A 16,972-nucleotide genomic window follows, 5' to 3' on the forward strand; every position below is an offset into this window, starting at 1 on the left:
GAGTTATAAGCGAAAATTGAAAATATGGCGGTATCGAAAAACATTTATATCTCCGCTAATACTGATAATAGAGCTCTGAAATTAAAACATTATACTGACATTTTTTAACATAGAATCCAGTGGCGTGCTTTTCTTTTCAAAAGGGTATTCAATTACGAAGCTATGACTCGAAGTTATTTTTTTTCAAATCTATATTTCTGTGCCATTTTTGAAAGCTTAATTTCGAGAATGTAGCTCTAATGGGCCTTATTACGGTGGCGAAATAAATTTCGAAAATTTCAGCACTTAATCGTGATAGATCGTCGCTGGCAAAACACGGAAGCTTTATGTTTTTAAAAGCATGATTATGTTTTGTTCGTTTTTCTAGAATTCTAAACCTTCTTAAACGTAAACTGTGAAGTATCAGGGGAGGTTGAATTTTGTTTCATTCGAACGATTCCAAAAGTTTATTTTTTTAATAATAAACCAAAAATGTTTCAGTCAGTTTAAAAAAAATTGTTTGACTAAGTTTCTGGTCTTCTGTGAAGTGGAAATTTCGAATCCGTATTAACTTTGTTGAAATGGCGTGAATTTAATCGGTTTTGCTCGATACTTTCGGTACTATACGGTCTCCGCAAAATAATTCGATCACTCGAGTGGATGGTAACTGAAGTCGACTGGTAATAGCTTTACCAGGATATAGGTCATGCCTTTACATGTTTCCGCCATCACCAAACACAGTTAACTCATTAGCAATTCATCGGAGTTTCACCTAACAAACTTTGCGCCTACTTTGTGGCGTCTATGGCGCTTAGTCTGGAATCGAACAGGCTTTGATGACATAGACGTAGCCTGGATTTTTATGGGAGGGCCTAAAAAGCGTACTATGTGAACCTACTTTTACATTCTTCATTCATCTCTAAGATATAGGGTGTTTTTTTAGAGCTATAGAACTTTAAATTGCAATAAAACAATAACACGGCGATTGTTGTCTTCCAAATGGTCAAGGGTTTGTGGCTTATCCGCATAGACCAATGACTTCACATAGCCCCACAGAAAGTAGTTTAGCGGTGTTGAATCACAAGATCTTGGAGGTCAATTCACAGGTCCAAAACGTGAAATTAGGCGGTCACCAAACGTGTCTTTCAATAAATCGATTGTGGCACGAGCTGTGTGACATGTTGCGCCGTCTTGTTGGAACCACAGCTCCTGGACATCATGGTTGTTCAATTCAGGAATGAAAAAAAATAGTAATCAAGGCTCCATACCGATCACCATTGACTGTAACGTTCTGGCCATCATCGTTTTTGAAAAAGTACGGACCAATGATTCCATCAGCCCATAAAGCGCACCAAAGAGTCAGTTTTTCTGGATGTAACGGTGTTTCGACATACACTTGAGGATAAGCTTGACTCCAAATGCGGCAGTTTACGATCTCTGATTAGCCGAATTTCGATCTCACCTGAAAAATTTTTTGTCCAAAAATTTTCGTAAAATTTTCTATACCTGACCCTTAAAAATTTTTTGAAAAATAAAAGTTCTTTCATGGGAATATTGTGTCATTTTATTGATTGATTCGACTATGTAGATTACGAAAATGCTTGCAGTTGGGCGGTCAGTACATTATTTCATAAATTATAGGCAAAAATATGAAACTCTCAAAGAAAAAATTGATAATTTTCCCGAAGCTGCCACTTCTTCTGGCCATGGGCTACGCACTTGAAACTCCACTATGTTTTAAAGCGGAACTTGAAATTTGAAAACGTTTTTATTTGAGGGATCTGTGACGAATAATTCAGGAGATATAACGATTTTTAGAGGCAAATTCAATTTTTTCTCAAATTTCGAGTTCAAATTCCCCCAAAACCGGAAGTTCTACGAAGAATCGGTGAGCGATGCCATAATTTACGATCTCTGATTAGCCGAATTTCGATCTCACCTGAAAAATTTTTCGTCCAAAAATTTTCGTAAAATTTTCTATACCTGACCCTTAAAAATTTTTTGAAAAATAAAAGTTCTTTCATGAGAATATTGCGTCATTTTATTGATTGATTCGACTATGTAGATTACGAAAATGCTTGCAGTTGTGCGGTCAGTACATTATTTCATAAATTATAGGCAAAAATATGAAACTTTCAAAGAAAAAATAGATAATTTTCCCGAAGCTGCCACTTCTTCTGGCCATGGGCTACGCACTTGAAACTCCACTATGTTTTAAAGCGGAACTTGAAGTTTGAAAACGTTTTTATTTGAGGGATCTGTGACGAATAATTCAGGAGATATAACGATTTTTACAGGCAAATTCAATTTTTTCCCAAATTTCGAGTTCAAATTCCCCCAAAACCGGGACCTCTACGAAGAATCGGTGAGCGATGCCACAATTAACGATCTCTGATTAGCCGAATTTCGATCTCACCTGAAAAATTTTTTGTCCAAAAATTTTCGTAAAATTTTCTATACCTGACCCTTAAAAATTTTTTGAAAAATAAAAGTTCTTTCATGGGAATATTGTGTCATTTTATTGATTGATTCGACTATGTAGATCACGAAAATGCTTGCAGTTGTGCGGTCAGTACATTATTTCATAAATTATAGGCAAAAATATGAAACTTTCAAAGAAAAAATTGATAATTTTCCCGAAGCTGCCACTTCTTCTGGCCATGGGCTACGCACTTGAAACTTCACTATGTTTCAGAGCGGAACTTGAAGTTTAAAAACGTTTTTATTTGAGGGATCTGTGACGAATAATTCAGGAGATATAACGATTTTTAGAGGCAAATTCAATTTTTTCCCAAATTTCGAGTTCAAATTCCCCCAAAACCGGGAGCTCTAGGAAGAATCGGTGAGCGATGCCATAATTAACGATCTCTGATTAGCCGAATTTCGATCTCACCTGAAAAATTTTTTGTCCAAAAATTTTCGTAAAATTTTATACCTGACCCTTAAAAATTTTTTGAAAAATAAAAATTCTTTCATGGGAATATTGTGTCATTTTATTGATTGATTCGACTATGTAGATCACGAAAATGCTTGCAGTTGTGCGGTCAGTACATTATTTCATAAATTATAGGCAAAAATATGAAACTTTCAAAGAAAAAATTGATAATTTTCCCGAAGCTGCCACTTCTTCTGGCCATGGGCTACGCACTTGAAACTTCACTATGTTTTAGAGCGGAACTTGAAGTTTGAAAACGTTCTTATTTGAGGGATCTGTGACGAATAATTCAGGAGATATAACGATTTTTAGAGGCAAATTCAATTTTTTCCCAAATTTCGAGTTCAAATTCCCCCAAAACCGGGAGCTCTACGAAGAATCGGTGAGCGATGCCACAATAAACGATCTCTGATTAGCCGAATTTCGATCTCACCTGAAAAATTTTTTGTCCAAAAATTTTCGTAAAATTTTATACCTGACCCCTAAAAATTTTTTGAAAAATAAAAGTTCTCTCATGGGAATATTGTGTCATTTTATTGATTGATTCGACTATGTAGATTACGAAAATGCTTGCAGTTGTGCGGTCAGTACATTATTTCATAAATTATAGGCAAAAATATGAAACTTTCAAAGAAACAATTGATAATTTTCCCGAAGCTGCCACTTCTTCTGGCCATGGGCTACGCACTTGAAACTCCACTATGTTTTAGAGCGGAACTTGAAGTTTGAAAACGTTTTTATTTGAGGGATCTGTGACGAATAATTCAGGAGATATAACGATTTTTAGAGGCAAATTCAATTTTTTCCCAAATTTCGAGTTCGAATTTCTTCAAAACTGTGAGGTCTGCGCAAAATCGGTGAGCGGTGCCAAAATTGACGATCCCTGATTAGCCGAAATTCGATCTCACCTGAAAATGTTTTTGTCCAAAAATTTTCGTAAAATTTTCTATACCTGACCCTTAAAAATTTTTTGAAAAATAAAAGTTCTTTCATGGGAATATTGTGTCATTTTATTGATTGATTCGACTATGTAGATCACGAAAATGCTTGCAGTTGTGCGGTCAGTACATTATTTCAGAAATTATTGCTGAAAAACCGGAATTTTCGAACAAAAAAATGGATGAATTTCCCGAAGCTGAAACTTCTTCTGGACTTGAGCTACGCCCATGAAACCTCACTATGTTATAGATCAGAACTAGATGTTCAAAAAACGTTTTTGTTTGAGGGGTCTGTAACGAATACTTTAGGAGATATAACGATTTTTAGAGGCAAATTCAATTTTTTCCATAATTTCGAGTTCGAATTTCTTCAAAACTGTGAGGTCTGCGCAAAATCGGTGAGCGGTGCCAAAATTGACGATCCCTGATTAGCCGAAATTCGATCTCACCTGAAAATGTTTTTGTCCAAAAATTTTCGTAAAATTTTCTATACCTGACCCTTAAAAATTTTTTGAAAAATAAAAGTTCTTTCATGGGAATATTGTGTCATTTTATTGATTGATTCGACTATGTAGATCACGAAAATGCTTGCAGTTTGGCGATAAGTACATTATTTCAGAAATTATTGCTGAAAAACCGGAATTTTCGAACAAAAAAATGGATGAATTTCCCGAAGCTGAAACTTCTTCTGGACTTGAGCTACGCCCATGAAACCTCACTATGTTATAGATCAGAACTAGATGTTCAAAAAACGTTTTTGTTTGAGGGGTCTGTTACGAATACTTTAGGAGATATAACGATTTTTAGAGGCAAATTCAATTTTTTCCATAATTTCGAGTTCGAATTTCTTCAAAACTGTGAGGTCTGCGCAAAATCGGTGAGCGGTGCCAAAATTGACGATCCCTGATTAGCCGAAATTCGATCTCACCTGAAAATGTTTTTGTCCAAAAATTTTCGTAAAATTTTCTATACCTGACCCTTAAAAATTTTTTGAAAAATAAAAGTTCTTTCATGGGAATATTGTGTCATTTTATTGATTGATTCGACTATGTAGATCACGAAAATGCTTGCAGTTTGGCGATAAGTACATTATTTCAGAAATTATTGCTGAAAAACCGGAATTTTCGAACAAAAAAATGGATGAATTTCCCGAAGCTGAAACTTCTTCTGGACTTGAGCTACGCCCATGAAACCTCACTATGTTATAGATCAGAACTAGATGTTCAAAAAACGTTTGTGTTTGAGGGGTCTGTAACGAATACTTTAGGAGATATAACGATTTTTAGAGGCAAATTCAATTTTTTCCATAATTTCGAGTTCGAATTTCTTCAAAACTGTGAGGTCTGCGCAAAATCGGTGAGCGGTGCCAAAATTGACGATCCCTGATTAGCCGAAATTCGATCTCACCTGAAAATGTTTTTGTCCAAAAATTTTTGTAAAATTTTCTATACCTGACCCTTAAAAATTTTTTGAAAAATAAAAGTTCTTTCATGGGAATATTGTGTCATTTTATTGATTGATTCGACTATGTAGATCACGAAAATGCTTGCAGTTGTGCGGTCAGTACATTATTTCAGAAATTATTGCTGAAAAACCGGAATTTTCGAACAAAAAAATGGATGAATTTCCCGAAGCTGAAACTTCTTCTGGACTTGAGCTACGCCCATGAAACCTCACTATGTTATAGATCAGAACTAGATGTTCAAAAAACGTTTGTGTTTGAGGGGTCTGTAACGAATACTTTAGGAGATATAACGATTTTTAGAGGCAAATTCAATTTTTTCCATAATTTCGAGTTCGAATTTCTTCAAAACTGTGAGGTCTGCGCAAAATCGGTGAGCGGTGCCAAAATTGACGATCCCTGATTAGCCGAAATTCGATCTCACCTGAAAATGTTTTTGTCCAAAAATTTTCGTAAAATTTTCTATACCTGACCCTTAAAAATTTTTTGAAAAATAAAAGTTCTTTCATGGGAATATTGTGTCATTTTATTGATTGATTCGACTATGTAGATCACGAAAATGCTTGCAGTTGTGCGGTCAGTACATTATTTCAGAAATTATTGCTGAAAAACCGGAATTTTCGAACAAAAAAATGGATGAATTTCCCGAAGCTGAAACTTCTTCTGGACTTGAGCTACGCCCATGAAACCTCACTATGTTATAGATCAGAACTAGATGTTCAAAAAACGTTTTTGTTTGAGGGGTCTGTAACGAATACTTTAGGAGATATAACGATTTTTAGAGGCAAATTCAATTTTTTCCATAATTTCGAGTTCGAATTTCTTCAAAACTGTGAGGTCTGCGCAAAATCGGTGAGCGGTGCCAAAATTGACGATCCCTGATTAGCCGAAATTCGATCTCACCTGAAAATGTTTTTGTCCAAAAATTTTCGTAAAATTTTCTATACCTGACCCTTAAAAATTTTTTGAAAAATAAAAGTTCTTTCATGGGAATATTGTGTCATTTTATTGATTGATTCGACTATGTAGATCACGAAAATGCTTGCAGTTGTGCGGTCAGTACATTATTTCAGAAATTATTGCCGAAAAACCGGAATTTTCGAACAAAAAAATGGATGAATTTCCCGAAGCTGAAACTTCTTCTGGACTTGAGCTACGCCCATGAAACCTCACTATGTTATAGATCAGAACTAGATGTTCAAAAAACGTTTTTGTTTGAGGGGTCTGTAACGAATACTTTAGGAGATATAACGATTTTTAGAGGCAAATTCAATTTTTTCCATAATTTCGAGTTCGAATTTCTTCAAAACTGTGAGGTCTGCGCAAAATCGGTGAGCGGTGAAAAAATTGACGATCCCTGATTAGCCGAAATTCGATCTCACCTGAAAATGTTTTTGTCCAAAAATTTTCGTAAAATTTTCTATACCTGACCCTTAAAAATTTTTTGAAAAATAAAAGTTCTTTCATGGGAATATTGTGTCATTTTATTGATTGATTCGACTATGTAGATCACGAAAATGCTTGCAGTTGTGCGGTCAGTACATTATTTCAGAAATTATTGCTGAAAAACCGGAATTTTCGAACAAAAAAATGGATGAATTTCCCGAAGCTGAAACTTCTTCTGGACTTGAGCTACGCCCATGAAACCTCACTATGTTATAGATCAGAACTAGATGTTCAAAAAACGTTTTTGTTTGAGGGGTCTGTAACGAATACTTTAGGAGATATAACGATTTTTAGAGGCAAATTCAATTTTTTCCATAATTTCGAGTTCGAATTTCTTCAAAACTGTGAGGTCTGCGCAAAATCGGTGAGCGGTGCCAAAATTGACGATCCCTGATTAGCCGAAATTCGATCTCACCTGAAAATGTTTTTGTCCAAAAATTTTGGTAAAATTTTCTATACCTGACCCTTAAAAATTTTTTGAAAAATAAAAGTTCTTTCATGGGAATATTGTGTCATTTTATTGATTGATTCGACTATGTAGATCACGAAAATGCTTGCAGTTGTGCGGTCAGTACATTATTTCAGAAATTATTGCTGAAAAACCGGAATTTTCGAACAAAAAATGGATGAATTTCCCGAAGCTGAAACTTCTTCTGGACTTGAGCTACGCCCATGAAACCTCACTATGTTATAGATCAGAACTAGATGTTCAAAAAACGTTTTTGTTTGAGGGGTCTGTAACGAATACTTTAGGAGATATAACGATTTTTAGAGGCAAATTCAATTTTTTCCATAATTTCGAGTTCGAATTTCTTCAAAACTGTGAGGTCTGCGCAAAATCGGTGAGCGGTGCCAAAATTGACGATCCCTGATTAGCCGAAATTCGATCTCACCTGAAAATGTTTTTGTCCAAAAATTTTCGTAAAATTTTCTATACCTGACCCTCAAAAATTTTTTGAAAAATAAAAGTACTTTCATGGGAATATTGTGTCATTTTATTGATTGATTCGACTATGTAGATCACGAAAATGCTTGCAGTTGTGCGGTCAGTACAATATTTCAGAAATTATTGCTGAAAAACCGGAATTTTCGAACAAAAAAATGGATGAATTTCCCGAAGCTGAAACTTCTTCTGGACTTGAGCTACGCCCATGAAACCTCACTATGTTATAGATCAGAACTAGATGTTCAAAAAACGTTTGTGTTTGAGGGGTCTGTAACGAATACTTTAGGAGATATAACGATTTTTAGAGGCAAATTCAATTTTTTCCATAATTTCGAGTTCGAATTTCTTCAAAACTGTGAGGTCTGCGCAAAATCGGTGAGCGGTGCCAAAATTGACGATCCCTGATTAGCCGAAATTCGATCTCACCTGAAAATGTTTTTGTCCAAAAATTTTCGTAAAATTTTCTATACCTGACCCTTAAAATTTTTTTGAAAAATAAAAGTTCTTTCATGGGAATATTGTGTCATTTTATTGATTGATTCGACTATGTAGATCACGAAAATGCTTGCAGTTGTGCGGTCAGTACAATATTTCAGAAATTATTGCTGAAAAACCGGAATTTTCGAACAAAAAAATGGATGAATTTCCCGAAGCTGAAACTTCTTCTGGACTTGAGCTACGCCCATGAAACCTCACTATGTTATAGATCAGAACTAGATGTTCAAAAAACGTTTGTGTTTGAGGGGTCTGTAACGAATACTTTAGGAGATATAACGATTTTTAGAGGCAAATTCAATTTTTTCCATAATTTCGAGTTCGAATTTCTTCAAAACTGTGAGGTCTGCGCAAAATCGGTGAGCGGTGCCAAAATTGACGATCCCTGATTAGCCGAAATTCGATCTCACCTGAAAATGTTTTTGTCCAAAAATTTTCGTAAAATTTTCTATACCTGACCCTTAAAATTTTTTTGAAAAATAAAAGTTCTTTCATGGGAATATTGTGTCATTTTATTGATTGATTCGACTATGTAGATCACGAAAATGCTTGCAGTTGTGCGGTCAGTACATTATTTCAGAAATTATTGCTGAAAAACCGGAATTTTCGAACAAAAAAATGGATGAATTTCCCGAAGCTGAAACTTCTTCTGGACTTGAGCTACGCCCATGAAACCTCACTATGTTATAGATCAGAACTAGATGTTCAAAAAACGTTTGTGTTTGAGGGGTCTGTAACGAATACTTTAGGAGATATAACGATTTTTAGAGGCAAATTCAATTTTTTCCATAATTTCGAGTTCGAATTTCTTCAAAACTGTGAGGTCTGCGCAAAATCGGTGAGCGGTGCCAAAATTGACGATCCCTGATTAGCTGAAATTCGATCTCACCTGAAAATGTTTTTGTCCAAAAATTTTCGTAAAATTTTCTATACCTGACCCTTAAAAATTTTTTGAAAAATAAAAGTTCTTTCATGGGAATATTGTGTCATTTTATTGATTGATTCGACTATGTAGATCACGAAAATGCTTGCAGTTGTGCGGTCAGTACATTATTTCAGAAATTATTGCTGAAAAACCGGAATTTTCGAACAAAAAAATGGATGAATTTCCCGAAGCTGAAACTTCTTCTGGACTTGAGCTACGCCCATGAAACCTCACTATGTTATAGATCAGAACTAGATGTTCAAAAAACGTTTTTGTTTGAGGGGTCTGTAACGAATACTTTAGGAGATATAACGATTTTTAGAGGCAAATTCAATTTTTTCCATAATTTCGAGTTCGAATTTCTTCAAAACTGTGAGGTCTGCGCAAAATCGGTGAGCGGTGCCAAAATTGACGATCCCTGATTAGCCGAAATTCGATCTCACCTGAAAATGTTTTTGTCCAAAAATTTTCGTAAAATTTTCTATACCTGACCCTTAAAAATTTTTTGAAAAATAAAAGTTCTTTCATGGGAATATTGTGTCATTTTATTGATTGATTCGACTATGTAGATCACGAAAATGCTTGCAGTTTGGCGATAAATACATTATTTCAGAAATTATTGCTGAAAAACCGGAATTTTCGAACAAAAAAATGGATGAATTTCCCGAAGCTGAAACTTCTTCTGGACTTGAGCTACGCCCATGAAACCTCACTATGTTATAGATCAGAACTAGATGTTCAAAAAACGTTTTTGTTTGAGGGGTCTGTAACGAATACTTTAGGAGATATAACGATTTTTAGAGGCAAATTCAATTTTTTCCATAATTTCGAGTTCGAATTTCTTCAAAACTGTGAGGTCTGCGCAAAATCGGTGAGCGGTGCCAAAATTGACGATCCCTGATTAGCCAAAATTCGATCTCACCTGAAAATGTTTTTGTCCAAAAATTTTCGTAAAATTTTCTATACCTGACCCTTAAAAATTTTTTGAAAAATAAAAGTTCTTTCATGGGAATATTGTGTCATTTTATTGATTGATTCGACTATGTAGATCACGAAAATGCTTGCAGTTGTGCGGTCAGTACATTATTTCAGAAATTATTGCTGAAAAACCGGAATTTTCGAACAAAAAAATGGATGAATTTCCCGAAGCTGAAACTTCTTCTGGACTTGAGCTACGCCCATGAAACCTCACTATGTTATAGATCAGAACTAGATGTTCAAAAAACGTTTGTGTTTGAGGGGTCTGTAACGAATACTTTAGGAGATATAACGATTTTTAGAGGCAAATTCAATTTTTTCCATAATTTCGAGTTCGAATTTCTTCAAAACTGTGAGGTCTGCGCAAAATCGGTGAGCGGTGCCAAAATTGACGATCCCTGATTAGCCGAAATTCGATCTCACCTGAAAATGTTTTTGTCCAAAAATTTTCGTAAAATTTTCTATACCTGACCCTTAAAAATTTTTTGAAAAATAAAAGTTCTTTCATGGGAATATTGTGTCATTTTATTGATTGATTCGACTATGTAGATCACGAAAATGCTTGCAGTTGTGCGGTCAGTACATTATTTCAGAAATTATTGCCGAAAAACCGGAATTTTCGAACAAAAAAATGGATGAATTTCCCGAAGCTGAAACTTCTTCTGGACTTGAGCTACGCCCATGAAACCTCACTATGTTATAGATCAGAACTAGATGTTCAAAAAACGTTTTTGTTTGAGGGGTCTGTAACGAATACTTTAGGAGATATAACGATTTTTAGAGGCAAATTCAATTTTTTCCATAATTTCGAGTTCGAATTTCTTCAAAACTGTGAGGTCTGCGCAAAATCGGTGAGCGGTGAAAAAATTGACGATCCCTGATTAGCCGAAATTCGATCTCACCTGAAAATGTTTTTGTCCAAAAATTTTCGTAAAATTTTCTATACCTGACCCTTAAAAATTTTTTGAAAAATAAAAGTTCTTTCATGGGAATATTGTGTCATTTTATTGATTGATTCGACTATGTAGATCACGAAAATGCTTGCAGTTGTGCGGTCAGTACATTATTTCAGAAATTATTGCTGAAAAACCGGAATTTTCGAACAAAAAAATGGATGAATTTCCCGAAGCTGAAACTTCTTCTGGACTTGAGCTACGCCCATGAAACCTCACTATGTTATAGATCAGAACTAGATGTTCAAAAAACGTTTTTGTTTGAGGGGTCTGTAACGAATACTTTAGGAGATATAACGATTTTTAGAGGCAAATTCAATTTTTTCCATAATTTCGAGTTCGAATTTCTTCAAAACTGTGAGGTCTGCGCAAAATCGGTGAGCGGTGCCAAAATTGACGATCCCTGATTAGCCGAAATTCGATCTCACCTGAAAATGTTTTTGTCCAAAAATTTTCGTAAAATTTTCTATACCTGACCCTTAAAAATTTTTTGAAAAATAAAAGTTCTTTCATGGGAATATTGTGTCATTTTATTGATTGATTCGACTATGTAGATCACGAAAATGCTTGCAGTTGTGCGGTCAGTACATTATTTCAGAAATTATTGCTGAAAAACCGGAATTTTCGAACAAAAAAATGGATGAATTTCCCGAAGCTGAAACTTCTTCTTGACTTGAGCTACGCCCATGAAACCTCACTATGTTATAGATCAGAACTAGATGTTCAAAAAACGTTTTTGTTTGAGGGGTCTGTAACGAATACTTTAGGAGATATAACGATTTTTAGAGGCAAATTCAATTTTTTCCATAATTTCGAGTTCGAATTTCTTCAAAACTGTGAGGTCTGCGCAAAATCGGTGAGCGGTGCCAAAATTGACGATCCCTGATTAGCCGAAATTCGATCTCACCTGAAAATGTTTTTGTCCAAAAATTTTCGTAAAATTTTCTATACCTGACCCTTAAAAATTTTTTGAAAAATAAAAGTTCTTTCATGGGAATATTGTGTCATTTTATTGATTGATTCGACTATGTAGATCACGAAAATGCTTGCAGTTTGGCGATAAGTACATTATTTCAGAAATTATTGCTGAAAAACCGGAATTTTCGAACAAAAAAATGGATGAATTTCCCGAAGCTGAAACTTCTTCTGGACTTGAGCTACGCCCATGAAACCTCACTATGTTATAGATCAGAACTAGATGTTCAAAAAACGTTTTTGTTTGAGGGGTCTGTAACGAATACTTTAGGAGATATAACGATTTTTAGAGGCAAATTCAATTTTTTCCATAATTTCGAGTTCGAATTTCTTCAAAACTGTGAGGTCTGCGCAAAATCGGTGAGCGGTGCCAAAATTGACGATCCCTGATTAGCCGAAATTCGATCTCACCTGAAAATGTTTTTGTCCAAAAATTTTCGTAAAATTTTCTATACCTGACCCTTAAAAATTTTTTGAAAAATAAAAGTTCTTTCATGGGAATATTGTGTCATTTTATTGATTGATTCGACTATGTAGATCACGAAAATGCTTGCAGTTGTGCGGTCAGTACAATATTTCAGAAATTATTGCTGAAAAACCGGAATTTTCGAACAAAAAAATGGATGAATTTCCCGAAGCTGAAACTTCTTCTGGACTTGAGCTACGCCCATGAAACCTCACTATGTTATAGATCAGAACTAGATGTTCAAAAAACGTTTTTGTTTGAGGGGTCTGTAACGAATACTTTAGGAGATATAACGATTTTTAGAGGCAAATTCAATTTTTTCCATAATTTCGAGTTCGAATTTCTTCAAAACTGTGAGGTCTGCGCAAAATCGGTGAGCGGTGCCAAAATTGACGATCCCTGATTAGCCGAAATTCGATCTCACCTGAAAATGTTTTTGTCCAAAAATTTTCGTAAAATTTTCTATACCTGACCCTTAAAAATTTTTTGAAAAATAAAAGTTCTTTCATGGGAATATTGTGTCATTTTATTGATTGATTCGACTATGTAGATCACGAAAATGCTTGCAGTTGTGCGGTCAGTACATTATTTCAGAAATTATTGCTGAAAAACCGGAATTTTCGAACAAAAAAATGGATGAATTTCCCGAAGCTGAAACTTCTTCTGGACTTGAGCTACGCCCATGAAACCTCACTATGTTATAGATCAGAACTAGATGTTCAAAAAACGTTTTTGTTTGAGGGGTCTGTAACGAATACTTTAGGAGATATAACGATTTTTAGAGGCAAATTCAATTTTTTCCATAATTTCGAGTTCGAATTTCTTCAAAACTGTGAGGTCTGCGCAAAATCGGTGAGCGGTGCCAAAATTGACGATCCCTGATTAGCCGAAATTCGATCTCACCTGAAAATGTTTTTGTCCAAAAATTTTCGTAAAATTTTCTATACCTGACCCTTAAAAATTTTTTGAAAAATAAAAGTTCTTTCATGGGAATATTGTGTCATTTTATTGATTGATTCGACTATGTAGATCACGAAAATGCTTGCAGTTGTGCGGTCAGTACATTATTTCAGAAATTATTGCTGAAAAACCGGAATTTTCGAACAAAAAAATGGATGAATTTCCCGAAGCTGAAACTTCTTCTTGACTTGAGCTACGCCCATGAAACCTCACTATGTTATAGATCAGAACTAGATGTTCAAAAAACGTTTTTGTTTGAGGGGTCTGTAACGAATACTTTAGGAGATATAACGATTTTTAGAGGCAAATTCAATTTTTTCCATAATTTCGAGTTCGAATTTCTTCAAAACTGTGAGGTCTGCGCAAAATCGGTGAGCGGTGCCAAAATTGACGATCCCTGATTAGCCGAAATTCGATCTCACCTGAAAATGTTTTTGTCCAAAAATTTTCGTAAAATTTTCTATACCTGACCCTTAAAAATTTTTTGAAAAATAAAAGTTCTTTCATGGGAATATTGTGTCATTTTATTGATTGATTCGACTATGTAGATCACGAAAATGCTTGCAGTTTGGCGATAAGTACATTATTTCAGAAATTATTGCTGAAAAACCGGAATTTTCGAACAAAAAAATGGATGAATTTCCCGAAGCTGAAACTTCTTCTGGACTTGAGCTACGCCCATGAAACCTCACTATGTTATAGATCAGAACTAGATGTTCAAAAAACGTTTTTGTTTGAGGGGTCTGTAACGAATACTTTAGGAGATATAACGATTTTTAGAGGCAAATTCAATTTTTTCCATAATTTCGAGTTCGAATTTCTTCAAAACTGTGAGGTCTGCGCAAAATCGGTGAGCGGTGCCAAAATTGACGATCCCTGATTAGCCGAAATTCGATCTCACCTGAAAATGTTTTTGTCCAAAAATTTTCGTAAAATTTTCTATACCTGACCCTTAAAAATTTTTTGAAAAATAAAAGTTCTTTCATGGGAATATTGTGTCATTTTATTGATTGATTCGACTATGTAGATCACGAAAATGCTTGCAGTTGTGCGGTCAGTACAATATTTCAGAAATTATTGCTGAAAAACCGGAATTTTCGAACAAAAAAATGGATGAATTTCCCGAAGCTGAAACTTCTTCTGGACTTGAGCTACGCCCATGAAACCTCACTATGTTATAGATCAGAACTAGATGTTCAAAAAACGTTTTTGTTTGAGGGGTCTGTAACGAATACTTTAGGAGATATAACGATTTTTAGAGGCAAATTCAATTTTTTCCATAATTTCGAGTTCGAATTTCTTCAAAACTGTGAGGTCTGCGCAAAATCGGTGAGCGGTGCCAAAATTGACGATCCCTGATTAGCCGAAATTCGATCTCACCTGAAAATGTTTTTGTCCAAAAATTTTCGTAAAATTTTCTATACCTGACCCTTAAAAATTTTTTGAAAAATAAAAGTTCTTTCATGGGAATATTGTGTCATTTTATTGATTGATTCGACTATGTAGATCACGAAAATGCTTGCAGTTTGGCGATAAGTACATTATTTCAGAAATTATTGCTGAAAAACCGGAATTTTCGAACAAAAAAATGGATGAATTTCCCGAAGCTGAAACTTCTTCTGGACTTGAGCTACGCCCATGAAACCTCACTATGTTATAGATCAGAACTAGATGTTCAAAAAACGTTTTTGTTTGAGGGGTCTGTAACGAATACTTTAGGAGATATAACGATTTTTAGAGGCAAATTCAATTTTTTCCATAATTTCGAGTTCGAATTTCTTCAAAACTGTGAGGTCTGCGCAAAATCGGTGAGCGGTGCCAAAATTGACGATCCCTGATTAGCCGAAATTCGATCTCACCTGAAAATGTTTTTGTCCAAAAATTTTCGTAAAATTTTCTATACCTGACCCTTAAAAATTTTTTGAAAAATAAAAGTTCTTTCATGGGAATATTGTGTCATTTTATTGATTGATTCGACTATGTAGATCACGAAAATGCTTGCAGTTGTGCGGTCAGTACATTATTTCAGAAATTATTGCTGAAAAACCGGAATTTTCGAACAAAAAAATGGATGAATTTCCCGAAGCTGAAACTTCTTCTGGACTTGAGCTACGCCCATGAAACCTCACTATGTTATAGATCAGAACTAGATGTTCAAAAAACGTTTTTGTTTGAGGGGTCTGTAACGAATACTTTAGGAGATATAACGATTTTTAGAGGCAAATTCAATTTTTTCCATAATTTCGAGTTCGAATTTCTTCAAAACTGTGAGGTCTGCGCAAAATCGGTGAGCGGTGCCAAAATTGACGATCCCTGATTAGCCGAAATTCGATCTCACCTGAAAATGTTTTTGTCCAAAAATTTTTGTAAAATTTTCTATACCTGACCCTTAAAAATTTTTTGAAAAATAAAAGTTCTTTCATGGGAATATTGTGTCATTTTATTGATTGATTCGACTATGTAGATCACGAAAATGCTTGCAGTTGTGCGGTCAGTACATTATTTCATAAATTATAGGCAAAAATATGAAACTTTCAAAGAAAAAATTGATAATTTTCCCGAAGCTGCCACTTCTTCTGGCCATGGGCTACGCACTTGAAACTCCACTATGTTTTAGAGCGGAACTTGAAGTTTGAAAACGTTTTTATTTGAGGGGTCTGTAACGAATACTTTAGGAGATATAACGATTTTTAGAGGCAAATTCAATTTTTTCCATAATTTCGAGTTCGAATGATAATTTTCCCGAAGCTGCCACTTCTTCTGGCCATGGGCTACGCACTTGAAACTCCACTATGTTTTAGAGCGGAACTTGAAGTTTGAAAACGTTTTTATTTGAGGGATCTGTGACGAATAATTCAGGAGATATAACGATTTTTAGAGGCAAATTCAATTTTTTCCCAAATTTCGAGTTCAAATTCCCCCAAAACCGGGAGATCTACGAAGGATCGGTGAGCGATGCCACAATTAACGATCTCTGATTAGCCGAATTTCGATCTCACCTGAGAAATTTTTTGTCCAAAAATTTTCGTAAAATTTTCTATACCTGACCCTTAAAAATTTTTTGAAAAATAAAAGTTCTTTCATGGGAATATTGTGTCATTTTATTGATTGATTCGACTATGTAGATTACGAAAATGCTTGCAGTTGTGCGGTCAGTACATTATTTCATAAATTATAGGCAAAAATATGAAACTTTCAAAGAAAAAATTGATAATTTTCCCGAAACTGCCACTTCTTCTGGCCATGGGCTACGCACTTGAAACTCCACTATGTTTCAGAGCGGAACTTGAAATTTGAAAACGTTTTTATTTGAGGGATCTGTGACGAATAGTTCAGGAGATATAACGATTTTTAGAGGCAAATTCAATTTTTTCCCAAATTTCGAGTTCAAATTCCCCCAAAACCGGGAGCTCTAGGAAGAATCGGTGAGCGATGCCATAATTAACGATCTCTGATTAGCCGAATTTCGATCTCACCTGAAAAATTTTTTGTCCAAAAATTTTCGTAAAATTTT

General features: G+C 34.8%; 1 protein-coding gene across 2 annotated transcripts in view; it reads left to right on the forward strand.

Annotated features, from left to right (window-relative positions):
* Nucleotides 1-16,972, forward strand: part of LOC123685226 (teneurin-a) — a 556,414-nt gene that overhangs the window by 256,255 nt on the left and 283,187 nt on the right. The gene's annotated exons all lie outside the window — the stretch shown is intronic.

This window comes from Harmonia axyridis, chromosome 7 (genome assembly GCF_914767665.1).
Source record: "Harmonia axyridis chromosome 7, icHarAxyr1.1, whole genome shotgun sequence".
Taxonomy (NCBI): domain Eukaryota; kingdom Metazoa; phylum Arthropoda; class Insecta; order Coleoptera; family Coccinellidae; genus Harmonia; species Harmonia axyridis.